Raw genomic sequence first — 21807 nt, 5'->3', positions numbered from 1 at the left:
GCAGATTGGTATACTACAATATGTACTTATAAAGTTAAATTATGGGGCAGGAATGCTGTAGTTTACAGAGCAATTTAAGAAAATGACTGCACTGCTGTGTGCTATTAAACTGTTCTTAGGAAATGAATCTAGAGATGTCGTGCTATAAATACAGTCATGTACAGGATTATCTTATTGCCTTGGTGATGTATTATGCTTTTAACAGCTGCCAGACCAGGAACAGAGAGACTTTAGTAACAATGTGGTTAACAAAACAGAGTACAGTCAACGACAATAAGCAGTAGGTTCTAGAAGCCTAGAGGTATTCTGTATCTTAAATACATTGCAGATTTATTTTTTCTATATAGTGTGCTGAAAAATGAGTATTTTATACTTTGTAAACGCTCCCATTGTTTGTCTTTCCTTAGGCTAGCTGGGGGCCAAATGTAATATGATGCATTTTGGGAGCCCTGGGTCTCCCCTGTGTATATGAAATTGAAAGCCTTTTTCTTGGTGACAAATCAGCATCAGTCTCTCATAAATAATAGTGTTCCAGTAATTTATGCTCAAGGAGGAAGTAACATGTTCTGCCAGATTAGAGGTGTATGCTTTTAACTGAACTCAGAGATTAATCAAACCTATCAGATAGCCTCAACAGTTGGGGAACAGGAGAGGCAGGTAGATTTTCACTGCGATGCCAAAAAAAACCTTCAACAGGTGTTGGAAAAGCCTCCGCCCAGAAAGGTGTAACTTGACAGACGCTACGCTTCAGGAGCGCATGACGATTTGTTGCAACAGCAAGTCGAATTGATGGGATACATTTACACTGTAATTGTGCAATTGCATGCATTGGACAAGTTGTATAAATATTTGCTCAATAAAGCCGATGTCATAAAAGGAACTGGAATTGATTACAAGGGAATGGAAATTGGAATTGGGAATTGATTTTTTTTTAAATTTGTTTTTATTTTTAAAAAAGGACTTTACCCCCACCATGACCAGCAGCATGGCTATTATTTGAATATATAGCAAGGACTGGATGTTCAGCTGTAGACGTTTTGTTCCCACTTTATAAGTTTCTGCAAACCTCTGCAGGGTTATCCTTTAGGCCTCATTCACAGCTGGTTAATGATCCAGAACATATGAACCATAAAAATCAGCTTACCAATTACAGTAAGACAGTTCTCATTCAACACTAAACAGCAATGTTTTAACATCACTTAATTCCAGGTGCATTATTACTAATTTAAACACAATCTAGTTTTACTCTGTAAAATAGCACAATGTAGAATGTACTTCTAATAAGTAAATATCATCTTATGATAGTGTGTTCTGAACAGCAAACATAGGGAATGGTCTGTGCTGTTTTGGTTACTTGTTAAACAAGTGCTTTTTAAAATTGTCATAAAGAAAAGGGATAAGTGCTCCTCTAATTGCAAGTTCACAAAACAGTGATTTTGATTTGCTTAACAGCTTTAGTTACAGCATTACAATCCTTACACCACTCTACAACCTCCAATATAAAGCGAGGCAGGGTAGTACTTGTTTTGAATCAGGGTACAGATTTTTGTTTTGGCCCCAAGTCAGCCTTCCTAATCTCATTCCAAAGTTCAGAAGGTAATACCTTCTTACAAATGATGGATTATTATGTGCTTTTTATTAAGGAGGTTGAAGGTTTGGTTCTTTTACAGTCACCAACAAAAGTATTGGCACCGTACACTTAATGTAAGATCATTCGAGAAAATAAGAGCTTTTAGTGAACATTGGCCACTAATTAATATGAAAAAGACCAAAAACAAACAATCTTTATAAAAAAAAAAAACAAAGGCGCTTAATTTCAAATATTTAAGTACCGGTACATTTACATTACAAGTCTGTAAAAATGTAATAGAAGTCGTTTAAAAATATATTAATTGATTGAAAACCATTTCACAGTAACTAAGCTGCATTATAAAGTCAATAGCCAGAAAAACAAGTAATGATTTCCAACTGTTGAACAAAGTTTTGGCAACACAGCAAATGATGGTCAAGACAAAATAGCTGGATTACACTGTGGATAGCATGCTAGCATTTGGGGGTTTGAAGATTACTGGTTTAATATTTGTTTATGTATTAATGTTTGACCTCATGTGAATGATACATGACGAGTTGTATAAAATTGGACTTCACCGTCCCAGAGAAAATTTGTACCAGGCAAAATATTTATCAGTAGAAATGTGTGTGAGTGGCTAACCAAGGTAACAAGCTATTGAACAGGCCAAGATCGGAGAATGAAGGTTGGCAGCTCTTGTTTTATAAACAGTTTTCAGAACAGTATTAAAATAACAATTTACATATCATATTCCAGCTAAATTGAAACAGTTTGGGGTTAATCGACTTTTTACGTCAGTGACTTAGGTCATTAAAATCACTTTTTGTTGGAAAATACTATCGTCCCGTCCCGTCCCCCATATGAAACAATAAGGTTATGAAAATTGGTATGCCTTCCTTCCTTTCAGACAGTTCACACCATGCGTGACATTAGTTACACAGCTCTTCTTTTGAATGTACAGGACACCTGCCCTGGCATTATTTTCTCAATCACAGGTGCTTTATGTATCATCAACCACAAATGGGGGAAAACACCTTACTAGAATTGGGTCTATTTCAGCTGGAACAGAGGAACTAAGAACCAATTATGTGTATAACTAGGTATTGGTTCCACATGTAAAATTAACTAGTTCACTGTACTTGCAGTTTGCAGTCTTTAAAGATAAGGGGGGTGGAGAGTGAATGTTGACCAATATCATACTTTTAAAAAACATGCTATACTTTGGCACATTAACTTACAAACAGAACTGGAAATCTGAGGAACAGTGAGAAATACAATCTCTTACATCCATTTGTTATCAGACATATAACAAAATGTGGAATGACAAAAAAAAAAAAAAAAAACCTGTATGCTGTTTCCCAAATGAAAACTACATTATACATGAATAATAATCCACAGTTTCATCAATTGTTCTCCTGCTATGGGAAATTGAAGTGAGGCTTTAAACCACCCTATTAAAAAGACTAGACTGTCAATAAGAAACAACAGCTCTGGAAACCCTTAAACTGAGATAATAGGATTGCATATTCACACTTAAAACAGTGGAGCTTAAAACATTTGCCTTTCCATCAGCTCTGTCCTTCTTGCCTTTATAAAATCAAACAACAAACTAAGAGGTTAATTTGATCATCCGGGATAAATCATGGTTAGATTTTAAAGCGTTTAACAGCACTGGGAACAAACCTGGACATCTATGGTGATTAGAGCCTTTTACTGCCCTGCAGAATCTATCTGGTTGTTTGCAATCTAGCAGGATTCTGTGGTGCTGTAAAGTGCTCTAAAAATGCAGCTGTGGTTTATCAGGGTATGAAAATCCCTAAACAGGATTTACAAACAGAAAGAGAGACCTACATTGAATGCTTTGTTATTTTGTTTTAAGAAAAGACTGAATTGAAAACCAAAATACCCAACCCTTCCCATTAAAAAAGCACAAATGTGTTTCAATGACACATGAGATAACATAATTTCCAGCCACCTCGACTAATATACTAACCTTAAAAGCAGGGGTATTTTCAACACATGTTAATAACAGAGAGTGGACATCCAGACCGTTGTTTCCTACTCATGCATTGTAGTTTCTGATAACTAACAACCTTAAAATTTCATGCATATAAATTATGATGTGAATTTGTGAAAAAATATAAGATGAAAGCACCCTTTGGGCCATTCTATTTTCCTATTTAGCCAATTCTAGTTTTTTCTTTTTATTGAATTCATTGTGCACTTCATACCAACTAAAAAATACAGGCCAGTGTCTAAAATTACACCATTTACAACGCAATAAAAATACAAATAATACTCTGAAATCCAATGTAGTTAAAGCTCAGTTTTGCCACTTGAATCTATCCTCTGAATTCCACCCCCCCCCCCCCCCCCCCAATTAAAATCCAGTCTTTCATGTTATTTTAGTGGCATCTGTTCTTGCTCTAAAGTAGTTTACCTGATTTAAAAAAGAAAGGTAACACAATAGGAGGTGGTGAGGTTGCTAATAAATATTCATGTTTTTGTACAGCATTAATCAATATTAGCCATAAAAAAACAACACTTGCATTAAAAAGTAGATTAATGGAAAACTGAAATTTAGCCTCAGAGTAAACGTGGGTGAAATAATTTTGTAGCAGAAATCACTGTGTGTGGGTTAAATGCAGATTAAGCTGTTGGTACATTCAGTTCCCATTCATTACACAGCTTTCACATAAATGGTCTACTGGCAAGAAAAGAAATATGGGTTGAATGATTCATTTGTATTTTGTAAGGCATGAAAGAACAGTGCTTTTAAATGACGTTTAACTTATTTTGTAAGCTTTCCCTTACCTTTTATGTTATTTTATAGTTCTAGAGTCCCTGGAATACTGATTTTTTTATGTGACCAGGGACAGCAGTTCTTTAAACTGTTTCAGTATTTTTTATAAGAACTACTGATACCAAAAATCAACGTGGGCACTTTTTCAAAGCTTTCACCTCGGTTAGGGTTTTAATCCTGCTTTTCGAAAAGGAGAAAAATCCACGTTATTAAGCCCTATTCAGAAAGCTTTCAATTACTTAAAGATGCCAACAACAACGGTCTAGAACATCTTCCAGAATATTCCTGAAAAACAGTCTATTTAAAACAACTCACAAGTTAAAGCATTGGGTTTAAAAACAAAAAGTTTTATTTGCTTAAGTCACTGTTAGTCAATTAAATTGGATTCAAATGAAAGCAGTTGAACAAACACAACAATAATTACGTCTCTAAAATATTAATTCAAATTCCAGGTTCTTCAATGGAATGGGAATTGATTTGAAAAAAGGAATTGGGAATGGACCTGAAATACAGGAATTGACCCCACCCTCGTTGTAGCTGTACAGGTGAATGGTGTACCATCTAAACCAGTGGTACCCAAAGTTGGCCTGTCCTGTCCTGGTCTTTGTTCCAACCCTGGTCCAAACACTAAAGTAGTATCTCATTGTATTTGTTAAAAGTGGAATGGAATGGACATGACATATTTAAGTGTCCTTTTAAGGCCCCAGGGATTCTTTAAACATATGCACTTTAAAAGCACCCAGGATCTGATGACTGAAACAGAAAATGATTTACAAAAGGGGAACGAAACAGAAAATATTTCATAACCATGCCAAGTGTTTTACAATTTATTTTCTGCAGTGTTCCAGTTATTTTGCATTGCTGTACTTGAACACATTAGATACAGCAGTGAGGACCATATACAGATGCCAGCTTATTTGTTTTCAGTATGTAGTCATAGTGGAAAAAGCCAAGAGTTGATTTACAAATTTGTGGAGCAGTTAAACATAAGAAGTTGTACAGGAAATGGCCATTAGACCCAACAAGTCTACCCCTTATGCTGCTCTCCCCTTGTACCCCTTTTAATCTCTCGTTATCAATATATGCATCTAGTTAATGGCCAACCATACTCTACTTCAAATGGCCTTCCTAAGTAAATTGTTCCATATGCTTATTAATCAGTTGTGTGTAACAGTTCAGCCTAAATTCCCCATTGACTCCCAAATATCAGACTTTTGTAAAAAAAAAAAAAAATTAAAAAAAGCATTGTCCCATACTATATATCTCAAGTCTCTTCTTTTCAAAGGAGACAGATTACCTTATCTTTTATATTAAAACCCAATACCCTTAAATGTTTTGTAACTTTCTAAACCCCCCCCCCCCCCCCCCACTTCTTTAGTCTTTAAATCATTCATGCCATCAGCGCTTTTTGCCTACTGTAGGAGTCCAGTATACAATTAACAACAGTAGTGTACATCAGCTATTTCCAGGTTTGTTTTGCCTAAAATGTTAATTAGGGTTGTAATGATGCACATCTAATGGTGTTGGGCTGCTAAAAGGATCCTTGGTGATAAAAAGCAAAACTTAGATGACAGAGATAGTATCCATACATACCAACTGTAAATCACATTTATCTATAATGCACAAACCATTACAAGACTGAAAGGAGCGACTAGTGCTTTTGATCATGTGTCACACTGCACCTCTGTAAACGATAAGGATGTTTCATGAATCATTAATACTGTGTGTTTTACATCACTTATTTTGTTATAACAAGCAACAGTCAAAATGTTACAAGCATTCCCTCATGTTCTTTCCTGTGAAATATGTTAGTAAAAATGCAAATTTAACAGCCTAGAGACATCATGACATGGAGGATCGGAATGTGGGTTAAATTCCTATGTCTTTTGATTCGAGTGAGGCCTCATGGATATACGCTGGTATTCCCTGATTGGATGGCACCAACTGCACACTGTACACACTCAGGTCATGTGTCTATGGCTGTGGCTATTGGCTGCTCCACCAGCAGTACGCAGGAACGCTCGCTGGCTGTGGGGAAGGCAAGATCTCTTAAAAATAGGTTAAAAGGATGGGAACATTTTAAAGCAGCCCACATAAAATGTCAAACAGCCTGACAGAACACTGGTCTGTGTTCAGCATAAAGCACTTCTCCTCTCTAGCGTTCCTGTTTTTGGCTTCAAAATATTCAGCGTGGGTGCAATAATTGGTACATACACACACATACAAAAAGAGTCAGTTTTAACGATTCCTTCCTACAAAGTGCTTCACCAGCCTACCTTGTCACAAATAAAAATGTCATTTGAATCCCGCTCCCCTTTCATAGCACGAACACTTACTCCCACGAAGTTCCAGTCCTAAGTACACTTCTGAGCCCCTTTTATACAGCTGTCTCGGAGTTTAATACTCATTTGCTATTCGTGATAGGTCGTGCTTTAAAAGGCTTCTGGTGCAAAATCCAGTGTTTGGAACTTTTCATTCTAAGCCTACAGTAAAAGCCACTGTTCTAAGTTCAAAAGCTGGAATTAACACAAACAGCATTTCCACCAGATTCCAAAGACCTTTTTCAACAACCCTGTTTGTGCGAGAGACTCGCAGGGCTGTTTATTGTATAGAGACTTTATAACATACATGGTAACTTTAGTTTCTTAAAGATTAGTGCTAACAGGGGTCTAATATGACTTTATATTGCACAGCACAAAAAGTTTGTAATAATTGTTATTAACCATATGTGGTAATGCATTACAGTATGAATAGGACATTACAGTGTGGACAGCCTCAGTTTAAATCTCCTACTTATCATACTCCTCTTGTTTTAAATCCTGGATTATTTACAACAGAAAAGTAAACAAACTAAAGCACATCACTAGCAAACAAAATCAAAAGAAAAGGCTGGTTAATTTCACAGGTGACCTTAATTAGGTAATGATTCAACTCAACTGAAGAGCTGTTTAGGGTCAATTCAATTCAAGTAATTGAAGCAGTTAAGACTTAAAGGGGTTCACAGGCAGTATACAAGTTGTTAGAAATGTGCCACATGCAAGACCACAAACACTTTTTACAGTAAGTGTGTTGAAAAAATGACAATATTTCAATAAATATTTTATTTTATGACTCCACACAAATTCATCATCATTATGACCATGAATAACTAATTTACTAGACACCAATGAGAGTGCTTTAGAAATCTAAATTTTGTTTTTATATGACACCAATATGATCTTGACAGACATGAAATCAACTGTTTCAGTAAAGATTTACAATGAAGATTACAATAAATCATAATACGTATTTTATCGGCTCTTTTCAACTGCTCCAGTGTACAACAATAATACAAATGAATACATGTAATCTTAAACAGCAGATGTAGCATTGCTTCCTGTTGTTACTTTTAATGTGTGCTGCATGCTTTACTGGAAATTAAGTGGGTGTTTTTTTTTTTTTTTTTTAAATAAGTTGAAAAAGCCCATTGTGATTGAATCTCATTCTTAAGTGGCAGTCCTAATTTTCATTCTGTCATTTTATAACACCCCACCCAAATGCTTTCCATATACTTTTTCCTGGACAAACATTAACTATTCAAGATGTGTATCCATGTCTGTCTTTAATTTATTCTGATCTGGGAACAGGCCTCATCCCAGAGACTTGGTATGTAACACAGAATAGTTGGAAGTCTGTTGCCATGGTTACTCGCACACAAAAATTCCAATACAGGAAAAATAGTTTTTCTAAAAGTAAATCTGATTTTAAAAGTCATGTAAACGTAGTTTATTGGAATAGTGTTACTGGGTTAACAGTTTCAAGTCATAGAAACAGAAGTGGTCTTTTCAAACAATAATTCTGATTTTGATTTCTGCAAACAGTCCCAACTCATGTACATTCACGGTCAAGATATGTAGAATGGAAACTGAAAATAACTCAGGGACCTATAAATGTGTCTCATTTTCTTTCAGGTCTTTCAGCTTGACATTTTTTGATACCACCTGTACAGATATTTTGTCAAGTCTGCAAAGAAAATATTCACATATGATCATTTTTGTGGCACTTAGTATTTTATGCATTTCTTGTCAGTGTCTTTAAGCAGTCTCTAAATAAATAACACTGCCCGTAATACATATGCTACAGATTCAGACCCACACACCCTGGCAGTCTGTCTGCTGATATCTGAGGTTGTAACTATAACATGTAGGCGGTTTGAACGGGCACACAGCATTCCTGTAGGCAGATAATAACAATGTCACAGTGCACTGTATACATGGCAGTTTCTTGTATGTTCCCATATTTACGGATTATTCCATTCTGTGGAGACAAGTCTTACCTCAGTAGATAATAACAGAGGAAGGCTGGGGCTGGAGAGACATTGACTAGCCGATGTCCTGTACTGAAAAAGACCAGGTAGAAAGAAAGTCTTTTTTCAATCAATTTTATATATATATATATATATATATATATATATATATATATATATATATATATATATATATATATATATATATATAGCCTTTCCTGTTAAAAGGAACAGTATCATAAAAATGTAACTTCTGACAGATGCTTTCTGAATGATACACCTGCTTGTTTTTCAATGCTGCTGCAGTTTTTTTTAGATGTCACCACCACCCCTTTCTCTGATGTTACCACACCATTTCAGTCCCCTGGTTGCAGCTACATCTCTGCGTAGATTTGCTGTCTCTTTGCACTCTCATCCACCATGCTTATTTTGGTCTATCTAAAATCTACAAAACCAAGGCCTTCACAAATGTCATTACTAGGGACAGCTGATAGTTTATTGCATGCTTTGAAAAAGTGAAGACTTTGCTTTTGATTATAAAGCTCAGTGTCATTGTCATTTTTTTCAGTTTATTTCCACTAGTTACTTAAAACAACAGCAAAGATCAATAAAACAAAATAAACTTCATATACTAGATACTTATTTAAGGAACAGACATTAGTACTGTATGTGTTGAATCATTCATCTATAAGTATAAAACATTTAAAAGATGCTATATTCTATGACAAACATTTTAACTTGTCTTTCTCAGTTCATCCTTCATGTGAATTCATTGTGAATTAAAGAATTTACCAAGAAACCATGTGTTTTGACTACGTTGTTATTAATATAATCTGAAGTAAGTTGTCTGGTGGATGTTATGAGAAGGATGCTAAAAAATAACTAAACCACCTCCACATAAATATTAATCAGAATGTATTCACCAGATATACCTGGAAATGTAAAGCCAAAAGGTGTGAGCCACCTGGCCGAGCTGGCAAGTACACTATTCCTTTCATAGCAGGTTGCTTTTTGCTTCCTTGGATTTGCATACAGTATTATCAGTTCAAGTTCCAGTAAAAAACTTTAGGATTACAATGGAAATTGCAATCTGTACTTCCTGCAATATATGCATAATTCAACAGGAATTCTGCCTTTCTGTCACAGATCGGCACCCGCGCCACAGGGTGAATGCTATAGTTATATTATTCAGTCAAGGGCTTTCCACCACAAACCATCTTTCTCTGAGTCTAGGGGCTCTTCAGCAGGTAGATTTAGTGGACCATAACCCCCCCACCACCCAACTTAACTGGATACCCAACCTCTCTAGTTATATAAACAGATGGAGGACTGCCAGGGTTTATCAATAATTAAACAGAGGATGATAACCCACTGATAAAGCTGAATACAAGTGAAGCCCTGCTGGCTAAGTTCTTCTGAGACTAGACTTCAAGGGCAGGTTCTGACATATTAATCCCAGACCACGTCACATAAAGTAGCCAAAAGTCTTGTTGGTTTATTTTAGAAACTGTTCACCCAGCAAAGCTCAACTAAGAGGAGACATGTGGTTTGATCATTTAAATAGGGCAGTGTGTAGGCTTCATAACACTGTCATAAAGTGTGCACAACTGTCTGCATAAATCATCCTTCATAATCATTTTGAAAACTGACACATGGGTTTGGAAGGTAAAGTCAGGAAAGACACCTGCAGGACTAGGCCTCCAGAGGCAGTAGCTCTTTGATATCCGCTGTCGTGCTTCTGGGTGTAAAGGGGCAATTGGCTTGATGATGGGATTGGAGGATGTCCACTGATCGTCAGTTCTTCTGAGCTGTTGTGGAGAGTTGCAGCAGTAAGGGAACATAATTAGACATTCTAAATTAGGGTGAAAGAAGGGGTACATTTATTTAAAGACAAAACTAATCATTCTGTTACTGATTTTTAAATCTCGCCCGGAGAGGCACATTAAAATCTGGTCTGCCTCAATCATGCTGTGTTAGATCACCTGTTAGACCTAACTTGGATATTAGTCATTACTTTTCTTTTGAAACACCACTAAAACAAATGCTAAACCTGACTTTTCATTACACTGTCATACATCAGCTCTGCATTATTAAAATCCCTGCACTTGGTTTTACATTTGTTTGGCTGTTGATAGTTTTAAAGGCCTGCAATCTGTTTGAAAGAGAGGTTGATGTTGTGCATTAAAAAATTGTGCATGAATATATTAGCCTCAAGTTTATCGTTAAAAAAGTGTTTGATTCATGAATGCATGCATTTAACATTATGGTAGTCTCACTGTGCATCAATAACATCATTTGAATTTCAGATCTCTAATAATTACCATGACAATGCAAGTGCAAAGGCAAAATTGCGAACCCTTTGAAAAGAATATAACTTTTTGCTCAGAACAATAATGTTCCTGTTCCTTGCTGTCCCTTGCTGTTTATTGGTAGTTGTACATAATAAAATGGTTTATGGTTTTAATCCTTTCAGAAACTTTGCCTTTGCCCTACAGGGTTCACTACTTCACATTATACAGTTCAACATTACAACTTCCACGTTCTATGATGTGCAATACATAGTTTCAATATAATACTTATATAGGATTATTTTCATTTGCCATAACTAAGTCTCCTCAAATGGATCACGTTTTATTTTAAGACAGGGTAACCCCCACCCCGTGGGTGTATTTGGGTTGTTTTGTATAGTTTGGGTTGTGTAGCACGGGTGATGTATGTTGTCATGTGTCCACAGGGAAGTCAAAATTACTTCATGTCAAGACTGTGCCAGTGCCAGCTTGAATGATTAGCAATCAAGTCCCTGCACAGCTGTTTAAAAACACTCAGGGTTGGTGAGTTCCTAGTGGACAATGGGAGAAATATATAAAATATATAACAAATGCTACTCATGCTGGAGGACCAGCACGATACTTGTTTTGGGGTCAGTTCACTGGTTTTTGTTTGTTTACTTTGGCCAACGTGCTGTTTGGCTTTGTCTAAATATTTAGTTTGTTTGTTTAGTAAATCAGCATCTACTCACAATACCGTGTCTTGCATTTCATGGTCTCATGTCACCATCAGCTATCCTGTTCACACAGCATTTTTATAGTTTCTTATTTTTAGCAACCAGCTTACTAACATGTTAACAAATGGTGTACACATTTTGTTAACAGTTAGTTCATATATAGTAACCTTTTTTTAATAAACTATTTAAAAAATAAATAAAAAAAAGACCATCTTAAACTGTCAAACATCAGGGCCCTTGTTCCTGGTAGCTGGCTAACTGAGTTAGCAGGATAACTCTCAGGATAACTTGACAGAAGTCTGGCTTTTTCCGTTCTTCGAAGCAAGCTTAAAGTCTAGCCGACTAAGTTACCATAGCAACACACCCTTAATCTTAAACCTGCTGGATCTGTGTGTAAAAACTGGTACTTCTACGCAATGAAAGCACTTGACACACCCCTCTAAAATGGCAGCACACTTCCTTAATGATCCCATAGATCAAATGAGGCGGATTTTGTGAACAGGAAATCCTTTCACAGCATTAAAATGTACAGGTACTTATGACGTTAACACTTACATGAAATTAAAAATTAGCTACAATTCAGCAACTGATGCAAATAATCCAACATTTTAATGACAATTATACAATGCCAGTGTTAGACAGTAGGTGTCAGAATTTGGATAATACTGTACATCATCCATGACTTGACCTCAGTTATTCTCAGATGATCTGTGACAGATCCTGCGACATCATTGTCGCATGTGCGGTGCTCCACAAAAAAAACAAAAAAACAAAAAAAAACTTACGCTTAAGCTTATCTGCAGTTTCTTTTCCATGCTTCCTCTTTGTACTTGGCAACAGCAGCAGTGGTGCATTTAGTTGTGATAATGCTTTTATATTCCTCAAAACTTTCCATTATAATCTCTGCTCACTCAGGACGAAAAAAACTGCTCTCTCTTTCGACGTCATCTTTCGTGAAGATCATTGATTCAGTGTTCTGCGATTCTCCCTTTTGAGGTAGCACGAGCAATTACCCAGATTTCTTAAGTCAGAATCGAGTTAACGAGACACTTTTAGCCTGTATTCACCGTTGAGGAATGGAGATAGCCTGACTTCAATTATCGAATCTGGCTAACCTCTGATTAGCCTGAATTAGTTAAACCAGCTACTAGTAACAGGGCCCAGATCCCTAGTTTGGGATTAATCAACACTGTCATGCTGTTACTGTACTAACGTTTTGCACAGGAGCACTGTATATAGCTGGGACAATAACTACTATTATATATTTTTCCCAGATTTTCAGCCTGGAATAGTGAACAGTGCTCCTCTTGCAGCTTGCAAGTCAACACCAATATAACCCCTTCTTATCCTATTTGGTTGCTTTGGGTAATCTACATGGCTGATTTCAAGCATGCTGGCAGACAGCTGGTATCACAAGAGATACATAAAAATCCTCATGTGTTGCTAAAATTAAAAAGCATGTTATTTGTTTACATTACTCAATATGTAGGGTCATGTATTACTGAATTCACATGTAACAGGGCCATGCTATTTATCCCTTACTTCTTAAAATGAAAGCTTTTTATTTTATTTTTGTTGTTGTTATTCTGTCAACATCTATCTGAGGGATTCATTAAATAAATGAGTTGATAAACACCCTATATGTTAATGACTTCCCCTCTGAATGTTTGCCATTCTTTAGGCGCATGTGACTGTGAAGTGCTCTTTTTTGCTGTTCATTGGTTTTCTGGCAACGTGTCTTCCCCAGAAGATTTCTATTCAGCACAAAGCATATAATGCTGTAGTTGGGAGCCACGCTTTAGAGACCCTGCAATTTGTGTTCCACCTTCTAAGGAGAATACAAGGCACTACAGGGTAAATGGGCGCCGTAACCTTACCGACTAAAAGCCTGTTCCTCAGTATAAAGGGCAGCCTTATAACAAGGGAGCACTGCAGTCTTTTTTTTTAAATTAGGCCCATATTCATAACATATTTACCAGCACACTCACCATACTAACTGCTAATGTTATAGAACTGCAGTGGCAAAAACGTATGAGCTTTTAAATGCACATTTTGATTTATTGTATATCAATGTCTTGTTTTATTTTTGTAACTTGGTGGTAAATGCTTTGGCAATATACCACCATTTGAGGTAGGGACTTCATATATGCACCCTGCATGCTGGTTACGTTCACTGAAGCTGTCCACTTGCAGTATAATATTAAAATAGTATTGTTAATTATCAACATCAATAATAACATGTTTAGATACGTTTTTATTAATAGATGGATCCTTATACTAAAATGTGTAAAATGATCTGATGTGTCAGTTTCAGTCTCACTTCCTTTCAACAGATCTAGTTGAGCTGGTGAGAATGACAACATTTCCTAGAAACAAGAGTCCATGTATTACAATTCTAATACTTTCAGTAACTAATCAATAAGCAAAAAGCACTGATAAAAATAATACTTACAATGCATGCCCCACTTTTCCCTTTTATTTTTATTGACTATTTAAGATGATAAATCGTCTCAGTAAGCACACTGACTGCAGAGTTTACACATGTGATTTTAGTGACAATAGTGTTAATGTAGTTAGAAATTCCTACAGGATAATATGGATTATGGATATGGATAATACTAGGATTTGAGTATTTGAACCGGGACTGGAGCACGCTTGGCAATACGAATAGAGCTGTATATTATGGGATCAAAGGGTTCTCTTCTGCCTTTTGTGGTACAATGTTCCAACAAGGACCTAGGGGACAATTAATGCTAAACATGGTTTTAACAAATCAGAATCAAAATTATTTTCTGATTGGATGTTGCCCTTAAAGCCAGGTGATGTATATGATTGACACCAAGCTTGTTCGCTTACGCTCACTCTGTACTCCGTAAATTCAATCCGTACCTTAATTACCTTTATATATATATGGGGTTCCTGAAATAATCATGCTAACAATTAAGAGAAAAGTTAAGATAACAGATTTAAAATCATTGGTTTTAACTCCTTTGAACCAATTGGCTGGGGCCTCACTCATTATTTTATAAATAAATAACATTCAAACATCTTACAAAAAGAGGAACACGCATCTTCTTATTTAAGAATTTATTTCCAAATGTAAACTTCACTAATTCATGCATACAAGTTAAGACAACATAAAATATTTTACAATTCTGTTAATTTTCTTTTGCATAGGACATAGTCACAATATATCATCTACCAAGTAAAAAATACATACATAATAAAACCTTACAGCAGAGAAACAACAAACCAGCACATTTATATGTATATATAATCTATGGAACTGTACAGCTGTAATACTTCAATGTAGTGATTTTGGTTGATTGAAAAAATAGGATACACTGCACGTTGGATGTCTTTATGGAAAATAAAACTGGCCCACATTAAGCAGAAGTTAAAATTACAAAGCAAGTAACACTGGTGCTTCAAACATTTTCCATAAAACAGCAGCACCAGCAGATTACTAAAACAGGCATCGCATGGTGAATTCAAAATTATAAAACAATTCCTTAAAAAGACAGGCTTTGTTCATTGTTAAGTAATATGCAATTCTGCTTTCAAGGTATTTAAAGAAGATGCTGGAATTACCATTCGCTAACATGGGGAAAGGCATGCAGTTTGTGTAGGGCACTTATTTCTCTTATTAATAAACCACTAATTGATTATTCTGATTGTGAAAGATCCTTTTCATAGTACTTTGCAGTACCATACCCCACAATAAACTCAAGGATGACTTGTATTAGTACCATGTCCAGCCCTTTGTTAATTATTATTGTTAATGTTGCATTTCTTAGTCATATAACAATCTAGATTTCTGCACAGTTTATCTGCAGTGATACAGATTCTAAACCCCCAAAATTATTGTAAGTTTATATATTTCATAAATTTACATGGGAAAAACTCTCATGTGCCAGCAAACGTTTGAAAGCTGGTTCGTTCTTAGTAATATTTTTAGCAACACTTATTGTGCTGAAGAAGCAAGTTAACTTTCCCTCACAAAACAAGTGTTCTTGAAACAAGAATATAATCTCTGACATGTCTATTAATGAACACTTTTACTTGACCAGCAGCTGTTGACACATTACGGTACAGTACACAGAAATCATTGTCTTTTTTGTTAGGGTGGTTTTAAGTTTCTAAATTAAAATTGCATTCTATAAAATGGAACCAGGTGCATGTTAACAATCCCAAGCTCAATCCCATGTTGGTAGAATAGCCATACTAGCTCAATGAGCTCATTATAAAGAAGCTTAATAGATGAAAGCTGGAGTACAATCAGGAGATGTTTTCCTTTTTACATCCTTCCCATTTGAAGTCTAGGCCTGAATGTAATCTAAATTATAGTACCAGTAGAGGCTGTGATACTATAAATGTTTTGTTGTTTAATACAGGAGTTAGTCTTAACTCACTTAAAGAATAATATATTGGTTACATAGACATGTCACACTTCCTAAAAAAAAAAAATAATAATAATAAAAATAAAATAAAAAATAAACAACACTATATAACTACAGTAATTTGTATTCCTGAAAAAAACCTGACTGGTAAAATCATTGCATTATTACCAAAACGTTATTTCAGCATATCACCAAGCACGTCAATCACAATATCAAATTGTAGCAATTTTTTTTTTAAGACAAACCAAAAAAAAAAAAAAAAAATGGTGCCTTTAAACCAATATCAAAAGCCTGTTTTTGTACATCTTAAAACAATAATTTAACTGAAAAAGTTCCCTTTAAGCCAACTTTGAATACACTCATTGTATTTTATATTTTATTTTGATTTCAACTAAAGTTGGGTGCCTGGTCGGACGATGTATCCATATCTATAATATATATATATATATATATATATATATATATATATATATATATATATATATATATATATATACCATTTTAATCAAATACACAGAACAAATACAGAAAAGAAGAGAATAATGACCTGATAAGGATATACGAAATGTGTTAAAACTACAATTAAGAAGTACCTCTACTGATCACAGCTCACAGTCAAATGTACAGTTCAAACAATAAAAAAAAAGAATGACAAGTTGGTTTAACGCAAAGCAGCAAACAGATTAAATATAATCCTTTGGAATGGGTAAGCATTCACTTTAAAAAGAACAGAAGATTCAAATCTACAGTTTTGTAGAACTATGCCACACAAAACTGCAATACAACGTTTATTGTATAGAAACATACACTACATTCTAAATGTTTCAAACTAGACCCACCTGAACCCAATGAGTTGGTTAGACACAAAACCCAGTTGTCTCAAGCCAAAGAATTCTAAATGCAGAGGGCCAAAGACATAAGCTATCCTACATACACAGTGCTGTATATACGTTAAAAAAAACACACGCTCACATACAAAACTAGATCATTTCCTGTGCTGACAAATTTGGATTATTGTAATTTGTATTTGTTTGTTATTTAATGTAATGGAAATAAAAAACATGTTTAATTAATTACAATGTGGCACCTTCAAATATTTTAAAGATTTTTTTCATCCGTGTATTTTTTGGTAATTGTTTATTATTATTATTATATTATTATTATTATTATTATTACTATTATTATTATTAGCTAGTGTTTTTCATTTGTTTTCATTTAGCTCTCAGCTTTCTGTTTAATTTCTTTTAAGTTTAAAATTTGAATTAAAAGACAACTACCACCGAAATGGCTTCTAAGTGCCAGAACATGTTTAAGATAAACGCCATACATTTCTAAGGTGACCATATGGCTCTGTGTTCAGCTGGGACAGTTCAGGCTTTTCAAATCACAACCCAGTGCATTCTGGTACATTTTATCTGTCTCAGGTACCATTCTTACCTTTAAGAGAAGCAGGACTACACTTACCAGATTGAACTGGGTTGTGAGTTGAGTTGAAAAGCCTGAACTATCCCAAACTGTCCCGCTGAACACAGAGCCATATGGTCACCTTATACATTTCATAAGTGTATAACGATGAGGATGTAGGCTAACAGAATATATTAGCACTAATACAGGTTAAATCTATAGAAATTCTAAACAGGGATATTTCAAAGCAACTTTTTGGATTTATTTTGGTAAAATAAAACTAAAAATGTTAAAGCTGAGAGCAGAGTCATTAAAAAAAAATCCTTTCAGACCTTCTAAGTAGTTGACTGTAAGGTTGAACACATTCCTTGTCGTCTCAAACAGAGTAAAAAGTTAATTTCACTGATTATTTTACTGTGCTGGGATGAGGGAGGCAGCACCATTACTAGACTAAAATTTGAGTGGCCACTATTTGCCGACCAAAACCAGAATTCAAACTGTTTTCGCTTCAGAAAGCGGGTTTGGGAAGTGAAAGAAACGGTCATCAAATTTAAGCATGGTAAACCTGAGTCTTAACCAAATACATGTTTTATCCTGTACAAACATGGCCCTCTCTTTTTTTTACCTAGCCAATAAAAAACAAAAGAGGAGAAGGCTCTATACTACTTCACAATGCTGTGGTCTCGGAGTATACCAAATACAATATGAAGTGGATTAAATCTGATCAAAGCTATTGAATACACACTTACAAAAAAACTAAACAAAGCAAAATAAAAAAAATAAAAAAAACATAAAAAAGCATAACAAGAAAATAGTTGCCCGAATTTAAAAGCTTGGAGAATTCCTTTCTTTGTAATATGCATTAGCAACTGCTCAAATAAGTAGCTTCAAAAGGGAGTTTTAGGAGAAGGTGACACAACTTGGGTTTGGGTTTGTTTACCATTTCGTGTAGGTAACCCAGCGAGATACTGTCAAATGCATCGAAACCACTGAGACTGCTGCCAAAATGGCTTCTCCAGTGGACAAATTATAAGTTACAAAACACAAAATAAAAACAGCATTTCCCCAGATTTCAAACTGACCTAGAAACGTTATGAAAAACTAAACAGGTAAATATAAAACAACACACGTATACATTAGATTTTAAAAGAAAACACCCTTATATTTTCAGTCAATTTTTGCATTTCTGTTCATTCGTTGTTCTTTGTACAATAACATGACAGCTCCCTACTGAAAGCGGACAGGCCTTTTATTTAAAAAAAACACAAACAACAACTTTGATTTCATTTCTGAATGACTCAAGTAGTTTTTGTAGGATGAAATAATATACTTGGATACATGGTACACCCCCTGAAACACTGTAGCTGTTAAATAAAGAGAAATAACCTTTTAGATCTACCATAAAGTTTTGAGAAAAAGGCCCATAATGCCCATTACCTACAATGCTGATAAAGTGTCTGTTGCAAGTCTGGTGTCAAAATGTAGTTCTCTGTTTTGTGAATACCTACATTAAAGGAAATATTGCTGAACTATCTATTCAACCAGTGAAAACGCTAACTTGTTTTAATGCAGACTAAGCAGCAGCACCCAATATGCTGTTTTCAACTGTTTTTGAAATAGTGATAGTCTGAAAAGCTACATATGGGGGAATTACAGGAAACTTATTTGCAAAAAGTATTTTATGAACTGAAACAGTATTTCCTATTGAATTCCAAAGCTATCATCAATTCATGATCAATTTGTCATATGAACAGCCTCATTCCAGCCCACTTGTAAAGTGTTACTGAGCTAGGTTTAAATACCAATCTAAAAAGATTTTCAAAACACTTAAGAAAAGAGGTACTTGAAGACATATGAAGAAACACTCTTTTCCCTGTCAAACTGTGAGAGTCTATAGCTGGATTTGAACAGTGCCCGACAAGTCTGCTTTGGGATCAGTTTGATAGGAGGATTAGGATTCCATATTCCAGTTTGTTCCTCCTTTCATCATCCCTGGAATAATTCCCTTAGCTTGTACTATCAAGGACTGCCTTCTGTTTTCTAGATCAAACTGGTTTATAGCCATGGGGCCTGAAGTCATTGGCTATGGGACCAAAGGTTCTAGATAAGATACATGGTAATTAGGACACAAGCATACTCACATTGGCGTTTCTCCAGCAGTATTACTTCACCAGACAGCAATACACCATTACTGTGCCCTTAAATTTTGTGTCATACTACAGTTTATGCAGTATATTTTTGTAAGAGAAGTTGGCTTTACAAAACAGAAATAAAAAAAGAGCTGATTATGTGCCTTTTGGTGGCCCAGAGCAGAGGCCTTTGGGGGAGGCACACAGACAAGGCAGCCTATTCACACACACACTCACACCTGCTTCCTTCATGAGAAGCATTCCTCTCAGTTTGCAGCTGAGGTATTTATTCCCACTTGACCAATCTCCTGTCTCTAACGAGGGCGTGCAGCAGCACAAAAGCAGAGGGGACTTGGCAGCAACACCTTAAGGACCCAGAGAGCAAATTCGTATGAGAAGAAATCCGTTTGCACTAACGGTCCTTTCACAATTCTGTTAACTCACGGACTTGTTGACAGCAAAAAGTATATGTACTATGCATACACTAAATATTTCACTTTAAAACCTTGAACAGTACTCTCTAGGGCAAATACACTACATGCATTTGTACAGAAGCAAATTCAGAATTCAGGCGTCTATGGTCATGGTTTGAAAGCTGCTGTTTGATAGTTTCTGAAACTATATTCCTTTTGAATGACTGGTATTCTATTCCATTACTGACTCTGTGTACCCTTTTCACCATATCAGCCCTTTAATGCTATTGTGATCGAATCATCCTGTCTGAAAGCATTTGTGATTGCAGCATATTATAAAAGTACCATATAGAATAAATCATACAGCAGTGTGTAGTCATATTGGTCCTCGAAAAACCAAGGAGAAGGGGTGAGGTGATATTTTTTTATCAGACCAACAAAATGAGAGTCACCCATTCCCCTTGTTAATCAATCAGATTGAAAGGTAATCCTTTTCAATGTTCCTCTGTGACAAAACAACCACCACAGTTATGTCAAATTAGATGTTATTTGCATAGGTCGGCGATGTGCTTTATATTTAATGATTTTTCCTTTGTGTGTAGACACTACCGAAAGTGATTCCTCATCCCTCTTATTTTGCTTGTTCTCCTGCAGATTGTTTTTTTTTTTAAATTTATTTAAACAGTTTCTTTCAGGTATCATTTCCTCTTCTTTAGGTCACATGCAGCAGTAACTTTCTTCTATAACGTTGTCTTTGATATATCTGCATATTCCAAATTGAAGTGTAAAATACAAGCAAAAGACATTCAACAAAACAAAAAGGGGGACCAGGGACAATTTTATTAGTGCTACGAGGGAAGACAATTGACTCCTTTAAAAAAAAAAAAAAAGTATTTTACTGTAAATAATTAATAGATTCCCACATTTTTCCTTGTAGTTAATGAAGCACTGAGAAAGGTTTCATATACTCGTCTTGGCAACAATTTCCTTCCCCTTCATTCCAAGAGAGACTTAATTCTCTATAATTTATATTTTCTGCAAGCATTGGGCCAAAGCAATCCATTTTCCATGCCTGAGGGGTACCTTCATTGATTAAATCACTGATTTATTAATTTTTTTTCCCCCAACAGCTTTAAATTGATGGGGAGAGAGAACAACAAATCAGCATGATTCAGAAAGCCATAATGATTTGGTACTGCTTTTGCGAATGTAATAAAATTGCACCATACCTTCCTTTTGGCTTTAGATTTTGAATTCCTGCTGCATAAAAAGCAGAAATCAGGACCTTTAAAACTTGAATTCCTCTTTGTATGCTGTAAATTACTCCTTGTGGGATGCAGGTATTTACAAATGCGAGCAGTGACCCAGCAAAGTTGACTAACAAGCTAAAATCGGGTTGTTGAGTAGGATAATTCAATAGATGGTTCTGTTCAACACCTGCAAACCAACCGTAGAGATGCGCACAGGAAAACGAAATGAAAGTCAGTGCTGCACGAATATTCAAGTACAGCCGATTCTTGTAGAAAAGGGAACACTATCGTTCAGCTAGTCTGATGAAGTAGATCTCCCCTCCTACCCAGTGATAAAAAGCATTTAATTTTTATGTTTTAAAACTATGAAACAGCTGCTTTCCAACAGGTAGAAATTTGCTCAGGTTTGTTAGCTTTTACAAATGAAAATAGACAATTCTTTAACCTATACTTCCCTAAAGCGAAGACATTCCTTTTAAATACCATATAGGTTTCCACAAGTCTGAACCGAACCTCTTGGGTGCAGGGAAATGTTTTGTTGAAACAAAA

This window comes from Polyodon spathula, chromosome 19, assembly GCF_017654505.1.
Source record: "Polyodon spathula isolate WHYD16114869_AA chromosome 19, ASM1765450v1, whole genome shotgun sequence".
Classification (NCBI taxonomy): Eukaryota; Metazoa; Chordata; class Actinopteri; order Acipenseriformes; family Polyodontidae; genus Polyodon; species Polyodon spathula.
Note: the sequence above shows the minus strand (reverse complement) of the source record.